The sequence below is a fragment of the Silene latifolia genome, chromosome 4 (assembly GCF_048544455.1).
Source record: "Silene latifolia isolate original U9 population chromosome 4, ASM4854445v1, whole genome shotgun sequence".
NCBI classification, from domain to species: Eukaryota; Viridiplantae; Streptophyta; class Magnoliopsida; order Caryophyllales; family Caryophyllaceae; genus Silene; species Silene latifolia.
The window spans coordinates 7,154,634-7,182,143 of record NC_133529.1 but is presented as its reverse complement, the minus strand read 5'-3'; the positions used below and the strand labels follow the sequence as shown (position 1 = coordinate 7,182,143).

Here is a 27,510-nt window from a genome sequence, read left to right as displayed (position 1 = left end):
TATAATTTCGTTATAATCCGAAATTCTTAGAGGAAGTATACCGATGTTTCCCACAGAGGGGAAAAAATATGGGTTAATAATAAGAGAGGCAATAAAACCTTTTATATCCTAAATAAGGTATGATTTCGGGACCCTTTGTCGATATAAGTAATTGTTTACCTTTAAAATAAGAGATTAGAAATAATCGGTTTATATGTTTTATTGTTAATTTCATCTTATGATTGTTACTTGCTCACATGTTATATTAATTACCGTCTTATGAGTATATGACTGTTATAAGGTTGTTGTTGTTGTCATATTGCATAATTGGCCAATAGTAGCATTTGGGATACGATTATTGGTTTGAGGTGACATTATGTCGTAACCTGTGTACACAGAAGGGGGCGTTGGCTCCGGGAGTACTCCAAATATATATATATAAAGAAAGGGGCGTTGGCCCATGAGAACTAAGGGGCGTTGGCCCGAGTGAAATTATTCTGTTCCTGTGTACATGGAGGTGGGTCTTAGACCTGGGTGAGTGCGGATCTCCATAATGATTCTCTTTTCAGTAATGGTATACCGGTATTAGTGTCATATGAATATATATCCTGTTGGTATGGTCGTCATATAATGTTTCTGGGATACCGGGTTGGTCCCTGACAGGGAATACTGTATTTTGGTAGTTATTGTATTGGTGATATGGTAATAAGGAGAATTGTATGAATATATAATAATGTCATAAGGCCGGTGGAGGGAACTTGAGTCATACTCAGCCTGTGGTTGGCTGATTCTGTTATTTTCATTCTTTTTCAGGTACCAGTATCGGGGAAGGTCAAGTGTGAGGGATTTTACCTAGAAGATAAGACCTATAAGATGTATAGTTTATAATTAATGAGTTTTAGTTTTACTTTTAGAAGTGTATTTATTTTATTTGTATAAGCCTTGTATTTTCCTGAGGGGAAATACGGCGGTGACGCCCTATTATTCCGCTGCTTTCTTTTGATAAATAAAAGAGTTGTTTTGAGCTATCTGCTTGTTTTTCGGGGCGTTACAGATTGGTATCAGAGCAGCCCTGCAACCGCGTGGTGAGCCTTCAGCCGCACATCTAGCGGGAAAAAGATTCGTGGGGCTAGTTTATAAAACTCGTAACAGACTAAAATAGAAACCGACTAATAGAGAGAGTAGGTAGATTTTAGGAGGATTAGATATTATTGTAAGACTAGTGTTCTTTATACATATTTTTATGAAATGTGTATTTGTGACTTGCGTGTGTTCTATTTTATTTAATGTAAATTGCATGAGTTACTTATTTCATATGGTTATATATATATATATATATATATATATATATATATATATATATATATATATATATATATATATATATATATATATATATATATATATATATATGAGTATATATAAACGACGAGAAAATGGAATTCAATATTAAGCATGAAACAATGACCCGATTCTTCGAGTTTCACAAACTTACAAAATAATAACCATGAACATGACCCGATTCTAATTAATTCTCTAATATCCCTATCTAAAAACTGCGCAAATGCGCGGGATCTATACTAATATTCGTATTAACCAAAAGAAGACTTTTTTCGGATCAAAATGCACAGGGTGCAAGCGTCATATGCAAGAATTGTTGTAAAATTATTACTTCTACTATAAAACTATAAGAATAAAAATAGTCAAAGCGAAGAATAATCTTATTAGTAAATCATCAAGCAATACAAGGTATGACACGTGGAAATAAAAAGCAATACAAAAAAATGCATTTAAAAAATAAGAGAAGTCGCAAACAATCCAAATGAAATTAAAAGAAGTAAAAAAAAAGTAAGTATTATGTTTTGGTCGGACGTCGGATCTTTTCCATGCAACATATGAACACCATATCATGCGCATGTGCTTCCAAAGAAGGACCAAAAAGCCTCCGCATTCAACTTCCCACAAAAATGCCACTACCTCCCCCGCACTTTTCCCCTCTATATTTGCAACTTGAAAGAGGATCTGCAAAATATTATTATGATCGATTTTATACTTTAACAATAAACGCAAACTTATTAAAAATGTAAAATGCTAGGAAGTGTAGATTAATTAGATGCTTGAACGAAATTTTATGTACATACTAGGGCGACATTTTGATTCGGTGGGTTTTCCGTTATTGAATCTCGGGTCATCACTACATATAGTTCCAGTAGCAACAACGTTGGAAAAGGCCGCATGGTTCATTCAAACCCGTACATCCATCTGCTTCCTTACCTATATATTGTTTGTAGATAGTTTTGCCACCCACAAATAAAAAATTAGTAACAATCAAATATTTAAGGATCAAATTAAATGTTATAATAATTCAGGGTATATGCATTTAAACTCAAATAATATGGAGTAATAATTACCCAAAAAAAGGATGATAAGAACAAATAGCATAACCATCTTGAATTGAATATTCATCGCCTTCATGATCGATAAAAGTTACGGAGTATTATATTTTCAAATGACCGCAGTGTATTTTTTGTATACAATATTAATAATATTCGGTAATTAATGTGTTTGATATCGTATTGTGTTTCTCAGTTTCTCTTTTTATAAGCCCTCTTTCTCTAATACTTTCTCTACTACAAAGTATGTCATATTTAATAATTACTACTCGTTCGCACGTTGCTTATTACATATAGCTGGCTTATAGTGAGCAATACATGTATTAACTTGCGACTCTTTCCTACATACAGAAGTTGCCGATATTCATATCATTTGTGTAATTTGACTTTTTTGGGTTTATCATCGCATTAATAATTGCCATGTTATTTTCGTAATGATATTCTTATGATTTTCTTTGTGGGAGAGCACAAAGTAGTAGTTAAGGCATATCAGCATCAATCTCATAGTATCCGGCAAATCAGATACTAATCCCTCAAAATCATTTGGCAACCAGGAGGCATGTATACATTTTGACTCGCTCCAAATGAGCAATGATTGTACCCATAATAACTCAGCGGAAGCATCGGAAATGGCGCGAAACTCGGCTACATTAGACGAGCGAGCAAGAGTACGTTGCTTTACGAACACCCAAGAGACAAGATTCTTTCCAACATAGACAATGTAACCCGAGGTGGAAACGTAATAATCCTTATCGCTGATACCGTCGTTAGGTACCAAAAATAAATACCTAATACTACCAATGTGTTCGGTAAGTAGGGTCGATCTCCACAGAGAGGCGGTCACTATCTACTTGTCAATTCAAATCTGTCTAAGGTCACCAAATGAGGGTTTGAGTTGTTTAAACTAAACTAAATGAGATTAAAGCAAGAGAAAAGAATAAGAGGGATTTAACAAAAGAGAGAGAACTAGGATTGTCGAGTCATCAATGAATGTCAGATAATTGCAGCTAAGGTCACAGATCGGTCGCTTGTATCGGTCTAAGGGGCAACGAATATCACCTTCCGGTCTCAATTCACCCTAAAACACTATTAGCTTAGCTTCTCCCTCACTAAAGTGCCCTAATGTTCACTGCAGGTCTCACCCCTTCCAACCTTCCGGTCTAGGTCAAGGCTTACCAAATCAATTAGCTAAATGCGTCGACTCAAGCAGCTGATTACAGTTAATTGCAGTGATTAACAACAAAGACGTGATATTAGCAACATATCTGCACACCTAATTAGCAACTAACAATCAACTAATTGAATCCCCTAAATCCTAGCAGGAGAATTAGCTATGCATAGTGGTAAATAAAGCAAGAGCGAAAGATAAAGAAATAATAAACATCGCAAATTAAAGAGAGAGTAAAGAGAGAATTACAGATTAGGATCCGGAAAATAGAGAGAAAAGCAGCGTTCAATAGTAAATAATGGAAAAGTAATTGAAGTGTTACTAAAACCTAATTACCTCTCTCCTATTTATAGGAGAGGGATTTTTTTACTCGACCTAAGACACGATACTAGGGCAAAAGCCCGCGTCCAATAGCTAATCACTCGATCGAGCAGATTGGAAACACTCGATCGAGCAAATTCCTGCAAAAACCTCTCGATCGAGGCACAGAAGTACTCGATCGAGGAACTCCAATTTAGCACATTTCGATCGAAGATAAGGGGCATTCGATCAAGTCTTCTCAATAGCCAAACAGATCGATCGAATGGATTGGGTCAGCAAAAGTCTTCGATCGATCATCTTCCACTTAGTCAGCAACAATTGATCGTTGAATTGCTTCCGAGACGACTTCACGCATCCCAAGGCAGTAGTACTTCCGCTCCAAATCTACTCACCTCCTAAATGCAAGCAAAACGGACGATAAAAGGCTTGATTCCGCTACTTTCAGGTCCATTCCTGCAAATAAAGCAAAACAAACCAAAGTAGAATATTCGGGGCATTTTGTAGCATAGAACTACGAGAATCGCATAGAAATACGTGCATAAGAGGCTTATAAAGACTATATAAAATGCTCCTTTACCTTTTCAGCTGCTGCATAAGACACACACCCGCAGAGCTCTTGTGTCTCCTTTAGGTTGTTCAACCGAACTACCACATTGCTTATCTGACAGCTCAGCATTTTAATGCTGTCGGGCAGAAGACGACGGGCACCATTACCTGTGGAGGCATAGCCTCCTACCTCGCCCGTTGTATCTTCACTCGCTACCCCCGTGACCTGGCACATGTAGATAAAGAAAAGTACCTAGATGTTTCTGCCATGTTGGCAATGTTTTGGTTAGCTTCATACCAGCGGAATTGGAAGATTGGTCGTTGTCTATCCGTGACCCTTCCGTTTCCCGATCTACCCCGTCTTGTACCTTTGACCACTGTGTCGGGTAGGTTGCCTCCACCTCTACCTTCTTACCACCTCACACTCACTCCTCCCACTACTTCCGCTCCTAAGAAGCGGAAGCGACCCGAGACTGGAGAGGGATCCACACCGACTGAGGCTGGGCAGTATTCCACGCCCACGCTGATATACGATTATTTTACTTCCATTTCCCTCTTTCTTTTATGCATACCGACTCGTATCGAGTCGGTTTCGGGTGTTTTTCCTTGCATTTTGTGCCCAACGCCCGTACTTGTTACCTTGCGTGTCCTTTTGTAGGAAACGGTCCAAGTATGGAGGAATTGGGGCAAGAAAGGCACCCCATTGCCTTTACATGAAGAAGAGGTGAAGAAATGAAGACTGTGTTTTGCCGGCAGACCGGCAGCCGGTCTAGCCGCCGGCAAAACACACCCCAGAGAATCACTCAAGAAATTTGAAGAAAAGCTGAAGAAGGTGCTTTGCCGGCAGGCCGGCAACCGGAGCCACCGGTAAAGCACAACATGTGGAATTAAAAGAAGAATTGAAGGAAAAACGAGCTTGGCCTCGCTGCCGGTAGGAGCACCGGCAGCCGGTCAACCGGCATTACGCACCTTGAAGAAAAAGAAGAAGTCCTGAAGAAGGTGTTTTGCCGGCAGGCCGGCAACCGGCCCACCGGCAAAACACAAATGCCAGCTTATTTTAAATCTTGCACGGTTTTACCGGTAAGACCACCGGCTGCCGGTGGACCGGCAAAACACAGCAGCACGGGATTTGGGCTTTTCTTCCTAATCTTGTACAAGCCTATAAATACCCCCTCTTAAACCCTTTTGTACACACAACCCTAGATCCAGAATTTTTACCCTTTCAAGCTTTAAACTTTCTTAATCTCTTTGTTAATCTTTCTTTAATTAGAGAAGTTCTTCAATCAATTAGTGATTGAATTTGGGTTTGTAAGAAGATTGAAGGATTTCCTTCTTTATTATTTCTATCCAAATTCCTCTTTCACTATTTTGTTGGTATTAATTCTCTCCCTATTTTCATTTGTTTACATTTTGTTCTTCTTTTATGTTTGCTTGATTGTTTATGTTAAGATTGTTGGTGTTGTTTGTTTGTTGTTGTTAATTTCATCATTGTTCATCTTTTTATTGTTGATCTTTCCTTTGTCTTTCTTTCTTTTGTTCATCCTTGGGTAGTTGTCCTCAAAGACTTAATCTTTGAGTTGATTTGGTTAAAGATTGTGTCTTTAGGTTTAATCACTCTCATTATTAGATTAAATCATCTTTCCTTACACCCTTTGCTAGATTGTTGCATGTTTAGTAGTGAATTTCATCTTCTCACCATGTTTGTGACCAAAGTTTCCATCTTTATTGTTTATTTTGCAATTAGGACCATGATTAGTGAGTAGTCTTCCACTAGGGCTCGGTTTGACCCAACATGAGTAATTTCATTAGTTGAATTTCATAAAGGCTAATTATTTGGGAAATTGGTGAGGGTAGTTTAGAGGATTGACTTGGTTTATGGGTTGACTTTTGGGTAGTGTTGACTTACGACCCTTGACCACCAACGAGAGTTGGTTAGGTTGTGACTTGGATACCCATAATTTGACCCTATTGTTGACCTTGGTTGAGACCGAAAGGGAGAACCGGGGTAGGACACCTCTAATCTAGCGTTTGAAATCGACCCTCGAGAGAGGGAGTGGGATGACCCGGGAATTGACGGGGCTTAATGACCTTAGCAAATATTGGACTACCTTGGGAATAATGCATGTTTTTGGGGTAGTCGGGTATTGAGTTAGGGATTCCGACCTTCGAACCCGAGAGGGGGGTTGGTGGGTAGCACTAGTGTCCTATTTCGAACCCGAGAGGGGGGTCTTAGGCGAATTAGAGTCGTCACCTCCTCACCTAACTACCCTTGTGATTAGCCTAGAGATTTAACTATGTGGAATTGCGAATTGTTTGGGAAGAACCGAGTCTTAGGCCGTTAACCATTTGAATTACAATTTATCCTTCGTTCTTGCTTATTTTCCTTGCTTTTGTTAAGTTTGCATTGCATTTTGTTTTAGGGAGCATTAGTATAACAACCATCATCTTTTATTTTCGACTTAGCTAAACGATCGGATTAGAACAATTAGTAATCTTTTCAACTCCTTGTGGGATCGACCCTTAATAGTGTACAACGATAAAATCGTGCACTTGCGAGGTATAGCTTGATACCATCAAGTTTTTGGCGCCGTTGCCGGGGAGTTCGGCTAGATATTAATTGTTTTCATTCTTGTTTAGACTAAGTCTTTTGTTTCTAATCCCTCTCTTGAGTGTGTAGGATTTCTTGCATGGTTAGGAGAGCTCGGAGAGGTCAACCAATACGCCCGATTGACCACGAGATCGAAGCAACCGCGAGAAGACTAAATTCGCTCCGTAGAAGAGGACTTATAGAAACACCGATTCCTCAAGAAAATCCAGTAATTGAGAACCTTCAAGGGGAACCACGGGTCTTTGAAACTTTCGAAAATCCTTTTGCAACACCTAAACGGAAGTAACAATGGCATGGTCCCTATGAGAGATAACTTGGCTCCGAAAAAGGTGGTGAATCCGAGTATTGTGAAGCCACCTATTCAAGCCAACAATTTTGATGTGAAAGCCACCTTGCTACAACTTGTCCAAGGGAATCAATTCGGAGGGGAGCCACCGAAAACCCCAACGAGCATCTCAACGAGTTCTTGGATAGTTGTGACATGTTCAAGGCCAATGGAGTCACGGAAGATGCCGTACGCCTTAGGCTTTTCCCTTACTCTTTGAGGGGAAGTGCCAAGGAATGGCTTAAAAGTTGTGAACCCGACTCTCTTCGGACTTGGGACGATGTCTCTAAGGCTTTTCTCAACAAGTATTTCCCACCCCAACGAACCGCAAGAATTAAGAGTGAGCTCCAAGGGTTCACCCAACAAGAAGATGAGACCCTTTATGAAGCATGGGAGAGGTACAAGGGCCTCCAAAGGCTATGTCCTGACCACGGTATTGGAGATGATGAGCTCATCAACAATTTCTATGAAGGGTTAAACAATGATATGAAGATGAACCTTGATTCCGGCTCGGGGAAGGGAGCTTTGGATAAGATAGATCACAAGACGGCAAAAGAACTTATTGAAGAAATGGCTTCTCGTACCTTTCATTGGAACAATGATAGGCACAAGAGGAAGGGGAAGTCAACGGTCGAGTCGGCCAACAATGTGGAAGTGAAAGAGATGATAGAAGAGCTTAAGCAACAAGTAGCCTTGATGAGCTCAAGCAAGACATCTAGCAATTCTTCTATGAGGAACCAAGTCTATAGTTGTGAGCTTTGTGGAGACCAAGGACACCCACCCAATGAGTGTCCTTTGGTGGTTGGAGATGGAAGTTGTATGGAGCAAGTGAACGGGATATGGGAGTCTAGTCCGGCCAAGCAAGCATTCAACAACAACCAATATCACCCCGGATTGAGAGCCCACCCAAACTTCTCCTATGGCTCTCAAAATGTCCAAAACCCAACCTTCCAACAAAAATCACAACAACCAAACTTCCAAACTCAAAAACAAAACACTACATTCAACCAAGGTCCACCGGGTTTCCAAGGGAGAACCTTCCAACCAAGGCAACAACAATTTCAACCACTCAACCCACCAACCAACCCACCTTTTCAACAAAACACCCAACCTTTCCAACAAACCACCCAACCTAAGTCAAGTTTGGAACTCATGATGGAACAATTGATGACTTCACAAAACCAACTTGTCAATACTCAAAACACAATTCATCAACCATTCCACTCGAAAACATGACGAGACAACCTCATCCATCAACCAACTTAGGACCCAAATGCAAGCTTCTCAACGGATGACGGACAACCAAATCTCCCAATTGGCTACTCAAATGAGCCAACTTCAAGCCTCCCAAGGGAAATTCCCGGGTAAAACCGAGGAAAATCCGAAAACTATGAATGCTATCCACTTGAGGAGTGGTAGGGATTTGGAAGACCGGGAATTTGTCAAGAAAAGGAAGAGTAGTAGACCGGGTAATGTCATTGAACCTCAAGTTGTGGTTGAACCTCCTAAGGTAATTGAAGAAAAGGAGGGAGAAGAGGAACTCGTGGAAATTGTTGTGGAAACTCCAAAAGTGATTGATGAACCAACAAGGGTAGTTGAAGAGCCTCAACAACAAGTGGTAAGAACTTATGTACCACCGGTTCCCTTTCCACAAAGGTTGGCAAGAGCCAAACTTGAACAAAAGTATGGGAAGTTCATGGATATGATGAAGGGTATCAACATTACTATGCCTTTCATTGATGCCGTAAAGGAGATTCCAAGCTATGGCAAGTTCTTGAAGGAGCTCATCTCTAACAAAAACTCCTTGAGCCCAACAACCACGGTGAACTTATCCAAGGAGTGTAGTGCAATTCTCATGAATGAGGCTCCTCAAAAGCTTGAAGACCCAGGGAGTTTCTCCATTCCTTGTAAGATTGGGACCGTGCACATTGAGAGGGCTTTGTGTGATTTGGGGGCTAGCATTAGTCTTATGCCCCTCAAAATTTTTAAGAAGTTGAAAGGTTATGAGCTTTCACCAACAAGGGTTTCTCTCCAACTTGCGGATAGGTCGGTAAGATACCCTATTGGTCTTGTGGAGGATGTCCCACTCAAGGTGGGGAAACTTGCATTTCCATGTGATTTCTATGTAATGGACATCCCCGAAGACTCAAATATTCCCATCATATTGGGGCGCCCTTGCCTTGCTACGGGGGGTGCTATGATTGATGTGAAGAATGGGAAGCTTTCTTTGCAAGTGGGTGAAGATAAGGTTGAATTCTCCTTGAACAAGGCTATGAAAGAGCCTTCGGAAGAAAAGTCTTGTTATATGATTGATGTGGTAGAAGAATGGGTTGATATGAAGAAATTTGATGAAGACAAGGGTTTGCAAGGGTTCCTTGAGGGCAAGGTAAAGGATTGCAAGGAGCACCGGGAGTATGCTTTAGCTATGGAAGCAACAATTGAAGAAGACCCGGACAAAGAATTTGAAAGCTTGAGAGGAGATGGTAAAAAGGAGGAGAGATCTACGCCTCCTCAAGTGGAGTTGAAACCTCTTCCTTCTACTCTTAAACATGCTTTCCTTGGCCCTAATGATACTTACCCTATTATTGTCAATAGTGCACTCAATGACACCGAACTTCAAAAATTACTTGATGTTGTGAGAAAATACAAAGATGTCATTGGGTACTCAATTGATGATATCAAGGGGATTAGCCCTTCTTTTTGCACCCATCACATTCATTTGGAGGATGAGAGTGCATCTTCCATTGAGCCTCAACGCCGCCTTAACCCCGCCATGAAAGAAGTGGTTAGGAAGGAGGTGTTGAAGCTCTATGATGCAAGCATAATTTACCCTATCTCCGATAGTGCATGGGTGAGCCCGGTGCATGTTGTGCCGAAGAAGGGCGGGGTCACGGTAGTCACCAATGATAAGAATGAACTAATTCCAACAAGAGTCACAACCGGGTGGAGAATGTGTATAGACTATAGGCGCCTCAACAAGGCAACTAGGAAAGACCATTTCCCCTCCCTTTCCTTGACCAAATGTTGGAAAGACTTGCCCAACATTCTCATTTTTGCTACCTTGATGGGTTTTCGGGGTTTTTCCAAATCCCGATTCACCCTAATGACCAAGAAAAGACCACATTCACGTGCCCATTCGGCACCTTTGCTTATAGGCGCATGCCCTTTGGGCTTTGCAATGCGCCGGCCACATTTCAAAGATGCATGCTAGCTATATTTTCCGAATATGTTGAGAATATCATGGAGGTGTTTATGGACGACTTCTCGGTCGTAGGCACCTCATTTGATGGATGTCTAGCTAATTTGGGTAAGGTCTTGAAAAGATGTCAAGAGAGTGGTCTAGTCTTGAATTGGGAGAAATGTCATTTCATGGTGACATCCGGGGTTGTTTTGGGTCATGTAGTGTCAAGTAAGGGCTTGGAAGTTGATCAAGCCAAGATTGAAGTGATCAAAACACTACCCCCTCCCACTAATGTAAAAGGAATTAGGAGTTTTCTTGGGCATGCCGGTTTTTACCGGAGATTCATTAAGGATTTTTCTTTGATAGCCCGTCCTTTAACTTTGTTGCTTGGAAAAGATGTGCCGTTTGAATTTACTAATGAGTGTTTGGATGCATTCAATAGGTTGAAGGAAGCTCTCATCACCGCTCCAATCATGCAACCTCCTACTTGGGGAGAGCCCTTTGAGTTGATGTGCGATGCTAGTGATGTGGCGGTGGGAGCGGTGCTTGGACAAAGGAAGAATGGTAAACTTCATGCCATATATTATGCAAGCAAGACCTTGGATGAAGCTCAATCACACTACACCACCACCGAGAAGGAGCTTTTGGCGGTCATATATGCCATGAACAAGTTTCGTTCTTATTTGGTGGGCTCTAAGGTAATTGTACACACCGATCACACGGCATTGAGGCACTTGCTAATCAAGAAGGAATCAAAACCACGCTTGATTCGGTGGATACTTTTGCTACAAGAGTTTGATATTGAAATTAGAGACAAGAAGGGTGTGGAAAATGTGGTAGCCGATCATCTTTCTCGGCTACTCCATGTCAAGGGGAAGGATGGATTGCCAATTGACGATTCCTTGCCGGATGATCAACTATTCGCACTTGCTTTGATGGATGTCCCTTGGTACGCGGACTATGTAAATTATTTGGTACCCGGGGTCATCCCGCACGGTTATGACTCCCATAAGAGAAAGAAATTCTTCCATGACCTTAAGCAATATTTTTGGGAAGAACCGTGCCTCTACAAAGCTTGTGCCGACGGGATAATTAGAAGATGCATCCCCAATGAAGAAGTCCAACCCATAATCTCTCATTGCCATGACATGCCGAGTGGAGGGCATGGTAGTTCACGAAAAACCGCCGCGAGGGTGCTCCAATGTGGATTCTTTTGGCCTTCCCTATTTCACGATGTGGCCACCTACGTCAAGAAGTGTGACAAGTGTCAAAGAAGTGGTAACATTTCAAAGAGGCATGAAATGCCAATGAACTACATACTCGAGGTGGAGTTATTCGATGTATGGGGCATTGACTATCAAGGCCCTTTTCCCTCATCAAATGGGAATGAGTATATTCTTGTTGCGGTGGACTACGTGAGCAAATGGGTTGAAGCAATTCCAACAAAGACTTGTGACGCAAAATCAGTGACCAAACTAATGGAGACAATCATATTCCCACGGTTTGGAGTTCCACGAATTGTGATAAGTGACCGTGGAACTCATTTCCGGGAGAGGACTCTTGATGCTTTACTCAAGAAGCATGGGGTGCAACATAGGCGGAGCCTTGCCTATCACCCACAAGCTAACGGCCAAGCCGAAATCTCTAACCGTGAAATCAAGATGATCCTTGAAAAGACCGTGAGCCGGTCAAGGAAGGATTGGTCTACCAAGCTCAATGATGCATTGTGGGCTTACCGGACCGCTTTCAAAACACCAATAGGAACTTCACCATTCCGGTTGGTGTACGGTAAGCCTTGTCATTTACCGGTTGAGTTGGAGCACAAGGCACATTGGGCCATCCGACGACTTAACTTTGACTTGAAGAGCGCCGGGGAGAAGCGGCTACTTGACCTCAATGAGCTTGAAGAATTTCGACTAGAGGCTTATGAGAGCTCTAGGTTGTACAAGGAAAAGACCAAGCGATTCCATGACAAGGCTATTATAAGGAGGGAATTCAAGGAGGGGGACTTGGTTCTCCTCTTTAACTCAAGGTTCAAGCTATTTTCGGGAAAACTAAAGTCAAAGTGGTCGGGGCCTTTCACCGTGGTCCGAGCTTTCCCCTATGGGTCGGTTGAGGTATCCGATGGAGACCAAACATTCAAGGTAAATGGACAACGGCTAAAGCACTACATTGCCGGAACCCCTATCATCAAGAGTGTGAGCTCCATTGCTACCTACCTTCAAAATTATTGATTGTCATTCATAACTCCGTCGAGCCTACGACATAAAACAAGGGCGCTTCATGGGAGGCAACCCATGCATCTTTGTATATAATTTGCATCCTAGACTAGTAGTGAGAAATTTGGAATCGTATTTTGTCTATTTGGATTGGTGACGGAGGTCACTTTTGAAGAACACAAGTATTTATTTTCGTTGACCAAATCCCTAAGCATCATGCGTCGGAGTAGTTGCGGAAAACAAGAATCCCGGGGTCAATGAAAAAGCTCAAAGTTGAGTTGAAGAAAAATTGAGCAAATTTGAAGAACACAACGAAAAAATAGCTGTGTGTGGTGTTTTGCCGGTGGACCGGCAGCCGGTTGGTCCACCGGCAGCGAGACCAAACATAATTTTGACAAATTGAAGTAAGTGTGTGTTTTGCCGGTAGGCCGGCAGCCGGCTCACCGGCATAGCACACCTGTCAAGATGAAAAAGAAGAATAATTGATGATTGAGAGTGTGTTATACCGGTTGGTCGGCAGCCGGCTCACCGGCATAACACACCTGCGACTTGAAAAAATTTTTGAAGAATTGGTGAAGAGGAGTGTTTTGCCTGCAGGCCGGCAACCGGCCCACCGGTAAAACACTCATACTTTAAGCTGGGAAGTTGGATTTTTGACTGAGGAGTGTGTTTTGCCGGTAGGCCGGCAACCGGCTCACCGGCATAACACACCTGGTATATGGGAGATTTAATTGAGGAGAGTGTTTTGCGGTGGACCGTGGCAAGGTTGGTCCACCTAAGCGAGGACAAAAATCTTGAAGGAGAAAATCGAAAAAATAGAAAAAGGGGGGAGTGCGTTTTACCGGCAGACCGGTTGCCGGTTCGCCAACCGGCAAAACGCATCATCAGACGCAAAATTAAAACCCGTGAAACCCCTTTTCTCATTTCATTTCTTCTTTCTTCCTTCTTCAATCCTCCATTATTTTTTCCCCCTTTTCAACCCTAACTCCATTAAAACTCAATCAAACCCCCTCAAACCTTCACCAATCTACTCCAATCATCAAGATGTCGGGAAGAAGGACAAGAGCCGACATAGCAAGGGACCAAGAGGCATTGATTGCTCGGGCCGCAACCGATACATACCCCGATCCGGACTTTCCCACTGTCGAGTTTACCACACCTACGCAGAAGGGTAAGTTTATTCTCTTTAAAAATCGTCCCCTCACCCCTACTAAATTTCTTCATCATCCGTCTTTGTGTACCCTTGGGATTGCTGGGGAGACGGAAGCTTTGTTTGCGGGGTGTGGTATGAGGGGCATATTTTCCATGCATGAATACACTTACCCCCGGATTACATGGGAATTTTTGAGTAGTCTTAAGATTACCAAGCACCGGCAAACGGGGATGGTGGCCACTCTTAGTTTTAGACTTATGAACCGGGAACACAACATCACTTTGGGTAGGTTGGCTCAAATTTTTGGGCTGGAAAATGCGACATCGCACACCCCGCCCATTGACTTTCACTATTCCCGTGTATGGAAGGCGATTTCGGGCCTTGATGATCAACCTGGGGTAAAAAGGCCCGCGATGAGTTGCCACAATCCCGCCATTCGGGTGTGGCATAGATGTATGGGGTGCACCGTTCTTGCGGTAGATGAGCCATGGGTGTTTAGGACCCACGAGCTTGAAATTTTGGGGTCCTACTTGTTCACGAAACCCACCCCCTTCCGAATTAATGTGGCTCACTACCTAGCCCTTAATCTATCCAAGATTGCTAGTTCTCCGGGGCATAAAACCCCGATACATGTGGGTGGCATGATCACCCGAATTGCCCGCAACATGGACCGTCCGGTTGACCTTTCCACGATGAATTGGATACCCGGGGACACTCACTTGACAAAGCACTACTTGACTACAAAGCTTGAGTGGCTCAAAGAGAACCCCAACGACGGCCTTGAATATTGGCAAATCAATCACAAGAACTCCATCCGGCTTCCAAATGTTACCGCGGTAAAAATTGAAAAGGACAAGGAGTTCTATCTCCTTGATATTGAAGAAGAGCCTCCCACCGACCAACCTCCTCCCACTATTCCACGGGTTTATTCTAGGGACCGTAGACGCGACACTCCCTCCTCCCTACGATACGCCGCACCTCAAACTCATCAACCTCCACCGTGGCACTTTCAACAAGGTGAGGCGTCCTCCTCGACCCCTCCTCCCTTGCCACCTTCCCTCACCGAGTGGATGGAGAGGATGGACATTGCCACGGCGAAAGCCGCTAGTGAGAGGGACATTTTGGGGAGAAAGTTGGACCGGATATATTATGATCAAGCTACCGGTACTTATCCCATCTATGATGATTTTTGTCGACGGGAGTACGTGGGTTATGAGCACCCTCACCCCTCCTACTTCACTTGGCCCGATGGGAACTACTCGAGAGAGGATGGGAGTATGGTCCGCGGAGGTCTTAACCTCCAACCGGACTACTTTGCGCGACCCGTTTTCCCGCCTATGCCCGAGTCTAGACCGGAGGGGCATGAGGCCCAATGGTTTGGGGGAGTTCGGCCCTATTTTGCTAGTGATGCGGGTGCGTCGGGATCCGGTGGTGGTTTCACGGGAGGAGATAGCGGCGTGATGAATATGAGTGGTGATTTCACGGGTGGTTTTCCGGGTGTCGGCGGTAGTGGAGGTAATTTCACCTTCAACCCCGATGATTTAATCCAAGGCTCCGATTTAAACACCGGAGATGATATCAATGATGAAGATTTTGATGATGAGATGGGGTCTTAGTCCCCGAATTGATGGCTTTCTATCCTCCCAATCAATCCAAATGACAAGTATGATTTCTCCCTTTTATCCAAATTTCTCATTCATGTTTAAATTTTTCGCATGCATTTAGTTGATAAATCATTTAGTTGCATCATATAGGATTGCATTAGATTTCAATTTTGTACTATATTGTCACATTTAGTAATTGCATTCACTTAGCATAATTTGCATTGTCATTTCAATTTAGCATATAGAATAGAGCATGCATTGCATTTTCAAAATAAAAACCAACTAAAAATTGAAAAAATGACCAAAAAAAAAACCAAAAACATGTTAATTTATTTCACTAATATGCCCTCCCATGTCTATAAATAAGTGTGGGGAGGGCCTAAAAAAAAAAAACAAAAACATGCTTTTAATTTGAATTCCCTCCACACATTTATTTCCATTTGGAAGTAATGTAAATAAATAAGTGTGGGGAGGGAGTTCTCATATAAAAAAAAAACAAAAAAAAAAAAAAAAAAAAAAAAACCCCAAAAATATGTCTTTTTAATTTTTCAAAACCACAAAATCACGAAAATATGTTATTTTCCCTTTGAAAAATCAAAAATCAAAAAATATGTTCATTTCTTTTCCTTATTCACTCCCTATGCTTTTGTCCATTGAGGACAATGTACATCTCAAGTGTGGGGAGGGAAATATCCACTCTTGTGCATATTTGTTTATATTTGTAAATGTTTATAAATTAGAGAAAATGCCTAAAAATCGAAAAATTTCTGAAAAATTCAAAAAATTTCATTGTATATATATGTTTTGTCTAACCTTTTGGCTTGGCACATTGACCACTTGAGGCAAAAAGGAGCTAGAAGACCGCTTGGTATAATCCTTCCTATCCCTTGCTCCTTTTACTATTCTTTCTTTTTGGTATCTTTGATATTTTGAAGGAGGATGGGAATTTTGTTGCTTTGGGTGTCTCCTTGGGAGACCGTTTGGAATTTTGGTGTTGATGTGCTGCTAGGTTTAGCCAATTTGTTGCACGTTTCATTTCATGTTTATTTAAATTTCCGCATGCATTTGTTCACATGTAAATACTTGTTGCATTTCTTTCTTTTGCATTGAGTTTGTAAATAAGTTTTTAAGGAAGAACATGGTCAAAGGAAGGGAACCAAGTACCCCCATGATGAACTAATGTGTCCAATAGTGCCTTTCCCCTCCTCGTGACTCGCACCCGTGGCCTCTTAGTTAGCCGAGGAAGGAGGGCTTGACCAAAGAGTTTAAACCGACCTTGTGAGACCTAGGGCCGTAGACTAGACCTTTGGCTCGACTCAGCTACTCAAAGGTAAGGGTAGAGCCTCCTAGGGCGGGTACATTCATACCCCGCCCCCATCTAGGTTCGAGAGTAGGTCTCCTCGCAAGGCGTGTCACATCATTACGCATAAGTGTGTCGCATCGTCCTTAGATCATGAAATTGCATTACATTTTTGTGCATACGATTTGAAGCAAAAATCAGTTTATATGAACCTCACATAGCCAAATAGCCTTGTTTTATTCCCTACATTGTTTCCCTTTTTGATTCACCCCCTTTGAGCTTAGCCTTTTCATTTGGCAAACCCACTAAAATAGCTACATTCCATAACCACCCTTCCTTAATCAAGAATTGGTCGGTTTTTGTAGTTGAGTTTTAGGAGGTGATTGGGTCATAATGGCGGATAGTATACATCTCCGTTTGGGTCGGAATTTGGTATGATTTGGCATTTTATATAAATAAGAGGTTTTGAACAAGGAATGAAAAACAAAATAGAAAAGTGAAAAAAAAAAGGTCATGAGAAATCCAAAAAAAAAAATGAGTTAGTTGTGTTGTATATATTTGTTTGTTGTCAAGAAAAAGAAAAAAGCAAGCAACACCCCTACTCATCATTTAAAGGGGTAGAAAAAGCCGTTGCTAAATAAAAAGGGGCAAATTGATGTTTTTTCCAAAATGAGTCGGGTTTACACAATTTTTGCATAACTTGGGAAACCGAGTCGTTGTTACGGTGTAGACGTTACCATTTGTTGAAATAAAAGGAGTTTTATCAAATTTTTCCTACTTGAGTTGGGTTTATGCAATTTTTGCATGGTTTTGGTCATCAATGCTATGTTAGGGCATAGACGTGTCTCATGTGTTGCGATAAGAGATGGGATGTGATGTGTCGACGATTCTTGATTTGAACCCCACATGTCCAAACGGTGCTTGCACCAATCCCGTTTCGACCTTCTCCTTAGCCCCATTGTAACCCTTGCTTCATGTTTTGTGCATTTTTCCCTTTGTTTGCATTTCATTGGACATAGGACGGTGTTACACATTAGATTGCAGGCACGTTTTCGCTAGTCGAGTTAGTTGAGTGATTTTGGTTACTTTTTGTCTCAAAAATCACCTTGTTCTTTCATTGAGTGACGAGTGAAAACCGTGAGGATGTCGTTGCCTTGGTCTCCTTAGTCATGGGTCCTTTGGTTGAATCTTGTGTCGGTTTTGTAATTCTCGGCGGACTCGCCTCTCTTCCCTTTCCCCGCTCTTGAATTAGTTTCTTGAGCATTGGTCACACAAGGGTTGCTTTTGTCACATTTAGGGGTTGGCACCTCAATTGGCACTCCGAGACGGCAGTACTCCCGACCGAGACCATGTTTTGTTGTTTGAAAAATCCGACCACTTAGATGAGGAAAGTGGGTCATTTTGTTAGATGCATTCTATTTGTTGATTACGTGCTTTCATGATGAATGTGTCAAAAGTTTTATAGCAAGACCCGACTTGCCTTGCAATAGGGCACTCTCCCCTCATGGGTGTCAAATTGTGAGTTGAAGGGGCGTTGAGTGCGCTAATACTCGATCGGCTTTAGTAGTAGTTTAGTTGGGTGATGCTTATATTGTGCATCCACTCTCCATATCTATCATAATAATGTTTTGTACGTTTTGTTTAAGGACTTACTCGGGGACGAGTAAGGTTTAAGTGTGGGGAGGTTTGATATACGATTATTTTACTTCCATTTCCCTCTTTCTTTTATGCATACCGACTCGTATCGAGTCGGTTTCGGGTGTTTTTCCTTGCATTTTGTGCCCAACGCCCGTACTTGTTACCTTGCGTGTCCTTTTGTAGGAAACGGTCCAAGTATGGAGGAATTGGGGCAAGAAAGGCACCCCATTGCCTTTACATGAAGAAGAGGTGAAGAAATGAAGACTGTGTTTTGCCGGCAGACCGGCAGCCGGTCTAGCCGCCGGCAAAACACACCCCAGAGAATCACTCAAGAAATTTGAAGAAAAGCTGAAGAAGGTGCTTTGCCGGCAGGCCGGCAACCGGAGCCACCGGTAAAGCACAACATGTGGAATTAAAAGAAGAATTGAAGGAAAAACGAGCTTGGCCTCGCTGCCGGTAGGAGCACCGGCAGCCGGTCAACCGGCATTACGCACCTTGAAGAAAAAGAAGAAGTCCTGAAGAAGGTGTTTTGCCGGCAGGCCGGCAACCGGCCCACCGGCAAAACACAAATGCCAGCTTTTTTTAAATCTTGCACGGTTTTACCGGTAAGACCACCGGCCACTTGTGGTGGACCGCAAAAAACACAAAGAAAGACGGGATTTGGGCTTTTCTTCCTAATCTTGTACAAGCCTATAAATACCCCCTCTTAAACCCTTTTGTACACACAACCCTAGATCCAGAATTTTTACCCTTTCAAGCTTTAAACTTTCTTAATCTCTTTGTTAATCTTTCTTTAATTAGAGAAGTTCTTCAATCAATTAGTGATTGAATTTGGGTTTGTAAGAAGATTGAAGGATTTCCTTCTTTATTATTTCTATCCAAATTCCTCTTTCACTATTTTGTTGGTATTAATTCTCTCCCTATTTTCATTTGTTTACATTTTGTTCTTCTTTTATGTTTGCTTGATTGTTTATGTTAAGATTGTTGGTGTTGTTTGTTTGTTGTTGTTAATTTCATCATTGTTCATCTTTTTATTGTTGATCTTTCCTTTGTCTTTCTTTCTTTTGTTCATCCTTGGGTAGTTGTCCTCAAAGACTTAATCTTTGAGTTGATTTGGTTAAAGATTGTGTCTTTAGGTTTAATCACTCTCATTATTAGATTAAATCATCTTTCCTTACACCCTTTGCTAGATTGTTGCATGTTTAGTAGTGAATTTCATCTTCTCACCATGTTTGTGACCAAAGTTTCCATCTTTATTGTTTATTTTGCAATTAGGACCATGATTAGTGAGTAGTCTTCCACTAGGGCTCGGTTTGACCCAACATGAGTAATTTCATTAGTTGAATTTCATAAAGGCTAATTATTTGGGGAAATTGGTGAGGGTAGTTTAGAGGATTGACTTGGTTTATGGGTTGACTTTTGGGTAGTGTTGACTTACGACCCTTGACCACCAACGAGAGTTGGTTAGGTTGTGACTTGGATACCCATAATTTGACCCTATTGTTGACCTTGGTTGAGACCGAAAGGGAGAACCGGGGTAGGACACCTCTAATCTAGCGTTTGAAATCGACCCTCGAGAGAGGGAGTGGGATGACCCGGGAATTGACGGGGCTTAATGACCTTAGCAAATATTGGACTACCTTGGGAATAATGCATGTTTTTGGGGTAGTCGGGTATTGAGTTAGGGATTCCGACCTTCGAACCCGAGAGGGGGGTTGGTGGGTAGCACTAGTGTCCTATTTCGAACCCGAGAGGGGGGTCTTAGGCGAATTAGAGTCGTCACCTCCTCACCTAACTACCCTTGTGATTAGCCTAGAGATTTAACTATGTGGAATTGTGAATTGTTTGGGAAGAACCGAGTCTTAGGCCGTTAACCATTTGAATTACAATTTATCCTTCGTTCTTGCTTATTTTCCTTGCTTTTGTTAAGTTTGCATTGCATTTTGTTTTAGGGAGCATTAGTATAACAACCATCATCTTTTATTTTCGACTTAGCTAAACGATCGGATTAGAACAATTAGTAATCTTTTCAACTCCTTGTGGGATCGACCCTTAATAGTGTACAACGATAAAATCGTGCACTTGCGAGGTATAGCTTGATACCATCACACGCCTACACCGATCCCTATCCACACTCCTTCTGTTACACAGCCAGTCTACCCGGCTAACTTTGTTCCTTCTCCACCCTTTGAGGCGTCCGAGGTCATGGACCAAGGGCGCCGTGACAGTTTTCTTTTTGAGTTGCTTACCAGGCAGGCTCGTATGGAGCGGGATCTGGCACTTGCCTTGTTTACTATGTACGAGTATCACATGAGGAGAGGATGTCCCATTCCTGAGGGCTGGCCACACCCTTCTTTCTACCGGTTCCCGGCGGAGGGGTACCCGCTGCCAGAGAGCGAGGCGGACACAGCTGAGCAGGAGGAGAGAGCTCGAGCTGACGAGAGGAGGAGGAGCGAGAAGGAGCGAGATCCTGACTACACGGTGGTGGGTGAGGAGGAGGAGGATCCTGTTGACGAGTAGCTACTGGTCTACTCACTTCCCCAGTTTTCTGGCTGGTTTGGGGAAATTCGTCGTTTTGTATGTATTTTTGCTCTTTTCTTTATTTTCATCTTCTTTTTTTTATTTATTGTATTCATTTATTTATTGGTTGTCTATCCCATTCCCCTATATATATACTGCTGGTGTATGCTGGAGGACAACGAGGGCGTTGTCCGTTTTGGTTTGGTGAGGGTATTGCATCCTTTGAGTCTGAATTTTGCATTTGTTTTGAATTCACGTTTACTTTTCTTGCTTGCATCGTATTTTCATTTCAAAAAAAAAATCTCAAAAAAATAGAAAATTCAAAAAAAATTCACGTTTCATTTTGCATAGAGGTTGAGTCGGAACGGTAGATTTCCATGATGATATTGCACTTTAATTTGTCTTTTCACTTAAGCCTTGCATCTAATTGGCAGTTATTAGCTTAGTCATGCGCATCTCTACGAGTTAATGTTGAAAATATAGCTGATTGTATAGACTTGACCTGATAAAATTGGCAAACTACTTTATAATTTCTAAGTTATTAGAGCCATATAACTGGTGTCATTCATGACCAGTTCATGTAGGAATTTGAGGGTAGTACTCCTTGCATAGCATGTTCATCAAGTTGAATTTTTATGACATTCGATTGCTTTTTGCTTGCATACATTCGGGTTTGTGGTCGGTGTCACATGCAGGGAGGTGCTTACAATTTCCCATTTCTTTCATTTCACCCATTTAGCTCCACATTAGCCAAACTTTGCCTTTTGACCCATTAACTACACCCAAATTAAGCCTGCATGTCAAACTAGTTTAGTGTACTTTTGTGGTATATTCTCATTGTTGCGAGTTGGTTTGTTCTCATTCATATGGAGTTGGTAGAAAAGAAATAAATGCGGGCAGGAAAATGAGAAAAGCATGGAAAACAATGAAATGGAAAAAAGAAAAAAAATGAAAAAAAGAGAGAAAAAAAGTGAGAAATAGAAAAAGGAAGAAAGAAAAGATAAAAAAAGTTGAAAAATGAAAAAGATGGACCGTATTAAAAAAGGGAAGTTTGTGACGGTCTTACTCCTCCGTTTTATCCATATCTTTTTGAGGAGATTGTGTATATGGTTAGTGAGTTTTGTGCCAAAGAAGGGCACTTGTGTTTTGATCCCGTAATCAGCTGAGAATTGGATGTTCTTATATAGTCTGTTTAGGTGCTAGCTTGACGCTTTACCTCCACATATCCCATAATCATTTTGCCATTTCTTACATGTAACCTCACTTTACCATAACTATTGTAAGCCCTCGGTTGTGACGGACATTGTTGGTTGGAATGTATGTATGGTATCTAGAATCGTCTATCATTTTTATTGCATGCATGTTATGTAGGTCGCTGTTTAGGTGAGTGACTGTTTTCCTCTTCTTCTCTTACACATTATTATTCACCCTTTGCTTCATGAGAGAAGAGTGACCCGTGAGAGTCCGATTTTAAAAGTCTTGCAAGGTCGACAGGTCAGCTTATTTATAGACATCATACAACTCGTTTGCGCTTGACTGTTGTAGCTATAGCTGTTAGTTTTGATTGCATTAAATGGTTTAAGTGGACAAGTTATAGCTAGCTCTGAGTTTTCAAATCCGTTCCATTAGTTTGCATTTAGTTTACTCGAGGATGAGTAAAGGTTCGGTTTGGGGAGATTTGATACGTGCAATTTATATAGACTTTTTAGCCTCTTATTGCACGCATTTCTATGCCATTTTCATTGCTTTATATTGCAAAATGCCCCGAATTGGCTACTTTGGTTTGTTTTGTCTTAATTGCAGAAATGGATCTAAAAGTAGTGGAATCGTGCCTTAGTCGTCCCACTTAGCATGCATTTTAAGGAGACGGAGATTTAGAGCATAAGACGTACCTCGGGAAGCGTGAAGGAAGGTCTTTGGAAGCTAACAAGACGAAGTCAAGCTGTTTTCAGTGGAAGATACTCGATCGAGAGCTTTTGGAGGTCGATCGAGTAGTTTGGCAGATGCAGGAGTTCGATCGAGTGGTTCTTGAACTCGATCGAAATGGGCTAACTTGGAAGTGTTCGATCGAGAGCTGCTTTTGCTCGATTGAACGGTTTTGCTGAAGATTCACTCGATCGAGTGGTTTGAAACATCTCGATCGAGTAGCTAGCTGCAGTACACGGGTTAATTATTCCGTGTTAGGTTTATTTTGCTAATAAAAACGCTTCCCTATATAAAGGAAGTCGTCATTGGGTCATAATCATCTATGACTGCATACTTTCATACTCTTAAACACTGCTTTAGCTCTTAATTAATGCTGCTATTTTAGTTCTTTACGCCGGATTCGCACTTTTGTAATATCTCTTTCTCTTAATCCCAATCTAATCGTTTGCTTGCTTTAGTTATTGTTCTTCTTTATTTCTTGTCTCTTAATTGCTCTAGTTATTATTGTTAGCATACAATTCACTTCTTTATTCTTTTTATCATGCCTTCTCTTAGTATGCTTATCATTGTTGTTGTTGTTGTTAAACTCGATAACATGAGTAGCTAAATCATTTTATGTTAGGATTAGGGGAGCCATGGTAGCATAGTGACGATGTTTTGACTAGGCTAGACGAATATTTGTGAGAATCTGTGACCATAGCAATATAATTGTAATATGTTTAGTTGAGTGCACGCTTCTAAATAACTTTAATCTGGTTAAATTCACTCCTAGATCGGAAGATTGGAATGAACAGACCTTCCATGAACAGTAGACTACCCTAATGAGGACGGCAGTTAAGTTAGTTGTAATCTAGGGTGGATAGCGGATCGGAAGGACCTTTCCCTTGCCCTTCTCACAGTAGATTGTCTAGACTATTTATGACTGAGTTAGTGAACTGCCATGGTGAACCAAAATCCTGACATATCTCTCCTTATCTGATCACATCTTAGCTTTTTCTTGCCTTTATTACTCTTGCTTTGCATCTTCAGTAGTTTAGAAAAGCAATTTTAAAACCCCCAATTGTGACTTGAAAGACGTACTTAGCAGATAGAAACTTAGCCTCCCTGTGGAGATCGACCCTACTTACCGCTAGCTTCTGTTAGTAGTAATAGGTATTTATTTTTGGTATTTAACGACCGTATCAGAGTCACGTGCGGGAGTGGCTTCACGCCCTTGATTGGCCTTCTGTGGAACCCGCCATAGAAGGGATGTGCACATTTAGGAACTTGGGTTTATCACTCGGATGAGATGAGCGGGGCTTAGGTGGGAACGCCTGCGGTCCCCCACTGGCGGTGTGGAATACTTGTTACGATGAGTATTCTGGCAGGACTACACACTGTAGTCGGGTGTGTGGTGATGTGATGGAGTTGGGTTGATTGGATTGGATTGTAGTATTGTTTTATTACAGTTGTGTTGTTTAGTGTAATCAGTACTGACCCCGTTTAATTGTTTTTAAAAACTGTGATGATCCATTCGGGGATGGTGAGCAGTTATTGAGCAGGTAAGAGATGTCTTACGCGAGGGATAGCTGGGATGGAGTCATCACATGAGTCACTAGAGTCTTCCGCTGTGTCATGAACTAGTTTATTTGTTTTGGATTTGCAGTTTGAGGAACAGTTGTATTTATACTTTATTAGTTTTGGGATTTGAATTTGTATCGCTTTAAACTTATTTATTTAAGTACGTTTCTTTATGATCTATTTGATATTCATTGCCTCGGGTAACCGAGATGGTAGCACTTCCATGTCTTAAGTGGTCCTTGTTGGGGCTGGTGTCCTTAACAGTTAGTGCAAGGACTTATAAATCTCTAAAAGGATCAAAGGGCATACTTTTGGTATTATTATCAGTTGATCCACGTTTATCAATAACGGTTGGCTTGCTAGATAAGTTTGACGTTATTGTCATACAGATGGCGGTGATCAACTGGTCCCTAAAAGTCACACCTATAGGATACGTTTGAGTGATGTGACGGTATGAAAATACAGTCATGTAGATGCCAAATTTGACTAACCAGTTAGTCTGAGTTATTTGACTAATTATTAGTCAAAATGTGATGTTGAGATATTTTATTTAATACGGATTAAATAAAAATGGCTAAGACGAATTAAGCGGTTAATTCGTAAAATTGAATATAAGCGTTTTATATTTAATTAATGTATATTGAATATAATTATACAATACTGTTTTGTCGGACATGTATTAATAATTCAACTAACCCGTATTATTAGTTGATGCCTTAATTTCCGATAACCGATAACAGTTTATAATGAAACCGCGTTATACATACTTAGCGAATTATGGACCGGACCACGAGTTTAAGTGAAGAGGAAATGAAAAGCCCATTTCTCTCTTACTCACTCGGTTTGGCCGAGCACATCATAGACAAAAGGAGAGCTTCTCCTCTTGTCTAACCTAGTTATTCATTTGCTAAAAATAATTAGGGTTTTGGGAATTGTGCCTCCCGAAATTCGGATCTCTCATCCAACACAAACTCACAAAACAATCCCCTCGATATTGCAAGGCAATTAGGGGATTCTCTCTAGCACAAGGGCATTACTCGGACATCTTGGGTGCAACAATTAGGAGGAGATCTACCTTGATCTCTCATTGCCTTTTGCACTAGGACCGAAGGTTATTTCTATATCTTTATCGTTTCATTATGTTTTTCGTTTTATGACTATAATCACATGTAAATTTTGCGTTATAATCCTTTAATTAAAGGGTATTATACGGATATTACCCTACAAGTGGTATCAGAGCGAGGCCACGTAAATTTTTATATGTGTTTTTCATCAAACGATTGTTGAAACGATGAATTTTTGTTCAAAAATTGGTCACGGCTGCCTATTTTTTGTCTCGGCATTTTTTTTAAAAAAAAATTTTGCTGCGTTTTTTTTTGTGATTGTTGGGAACCGTGTCTTGTATACACGGCGTTTGTTGTTGTTTTGTTTTAATTTTGATCTTTGCATATTGTTTTGTAATCGATTTTCATTTCAATATGTTAAAGATGTATCAAAATTTTGCATAAAATTTCGTGAGGCATCATTTTTTTTGTCTCGGCTGGTTTAATCTTTTTTCGGCCTGTTTTGTTCATTGGGAATCGTGTCCAGTTTACACGGTTGCTTTGATGACGATTTTCTGTTTTGTTTTCGATTTGTTCTTTGCGAATTGTTGTTTTAAACGATAATCACAACAATATGTGAAGATCATGTCAATTGTAATTTTGTTTTAATCCGGATTAGATTAAATTGCAATTGAGTTTTTACAAATCGTTTTGTTGTTTGATCACTTGTTTGATCTCGTTTTAGCCGATTAATTTTTTTTTTTTGGCCTTTAGAGGCTCTCGGCATTTCAGCCGATTTTAAAAAAAAAAAAAAAAAAATTTTTTTTGGCCACTGGTACTGTTCACGTACAGCAGTACAGAAGAAAAAAAAAAAAAAATTTCTGTTTTTTTCGGCCCCTTTTAATGCATAAAACGGCTTTTATGCTCTCGCTTGTTAGTGAAACGGTTCACCCACGTAAAATAAAGTTACTTTAAAACGATTTATTGTAACGGATTATCTCGGATTAAAATTAACTTGACTAAAGCGGTTTTGTCATGTAATTTTAATTATCTTTGGTGGTTTGGATAAAAATTTAACATAATTACGGAATTATGTCACGAATAAATTTAATTTTTAGTTGATGCATTTTAATTTATCGTTCTTGTTTAATTTGAATGCTTATAATTACGTATTTATTTTATTTTGCAAACGGTTGTAACTTAGTGTGGCCTTAGTAGAACGTGTTACCGTAATGATGGAACACGGTCTTGGTTGTATTTTGAGATCTCGTATCTCCATTTTTATTTCTTTTAATTACAGTTTTTATTTAGAATGTAAATAGGTTTATATTTGTAAATTTAAAATTGTAATTTTTGAGAAGACAAAAGATGGAGACCGGATGCTCACTCCCGCTACATGGACAAGATGGAACACCAAGACAAGCTTTTCGGGTCCAACGGTGGATTCCAAAGTTGTATTTTGTTCTTTTTACTAGGATAGGCCACACTAGGAAATTTTTATTTACGTATTGCATTCATTTATTTATTTTGTTGTAACGATAGTATGCATCATATTCCGCCTAAAAACCAAACCACCTAATAAATGCATGAAAACTGACACATATAGAGGTCACGAGTTAGTTTTCTTTGACATTCGCATGTCACACGATTTTAAGCCATCACCCAAATTAATTCATTCACGCAAACGCTAGTTATTCGTTCACTTAATATGAATTATAATTTAGTTGATGGGATCTTCCTCGTATAAACAAAAATTGAGAATAGTCTTTATAGGTCAAACTCCAATGAGTCCCTTCTTCGTCGGTAGGCATAATATGACCCCTTCTACGTCGGGTAAGTTGAAACCGATTGACCTATTTTATCTCAACACTATTGTCACTCGTACGATCCTGTGACGATGGTGGACTATAGATAGGATTTACGGAAATTTATCGACCAAGAGTTCTTCCAGAAGAATTAGCTAAACAGTTGGCTTATCAATTTACAGAAATTGAGTCTTGGGATCACTTGTATCATTCTTGAGGGA

At 40.8% G+C, this 27,510-nt stretch overlaps 1 protein-coding gene and 1 non-coding gene across 2 annotated transcripts in view; both read right to left on the bottom strand.

Annotated features, from left to right (window-relative positions):
* Window positions 1–27,510, bottom strand: part of LOC141652765 (uncharacterized) — a 275,045-nt gene that overhangs the window by 119,040 nt on the left and 128,495 nt on the right. The window lies entirely within an intron of this gene.
* LOC141654518 (small nucleolar RNA R71) lies at window positions 7,671–7,777 on the bottom strand. Its single transcript, XR_012548076.1, has one exon. It is a non-coding gene; the product is annotated as a small nucleolar RNA R71 (small nucleolar RNA).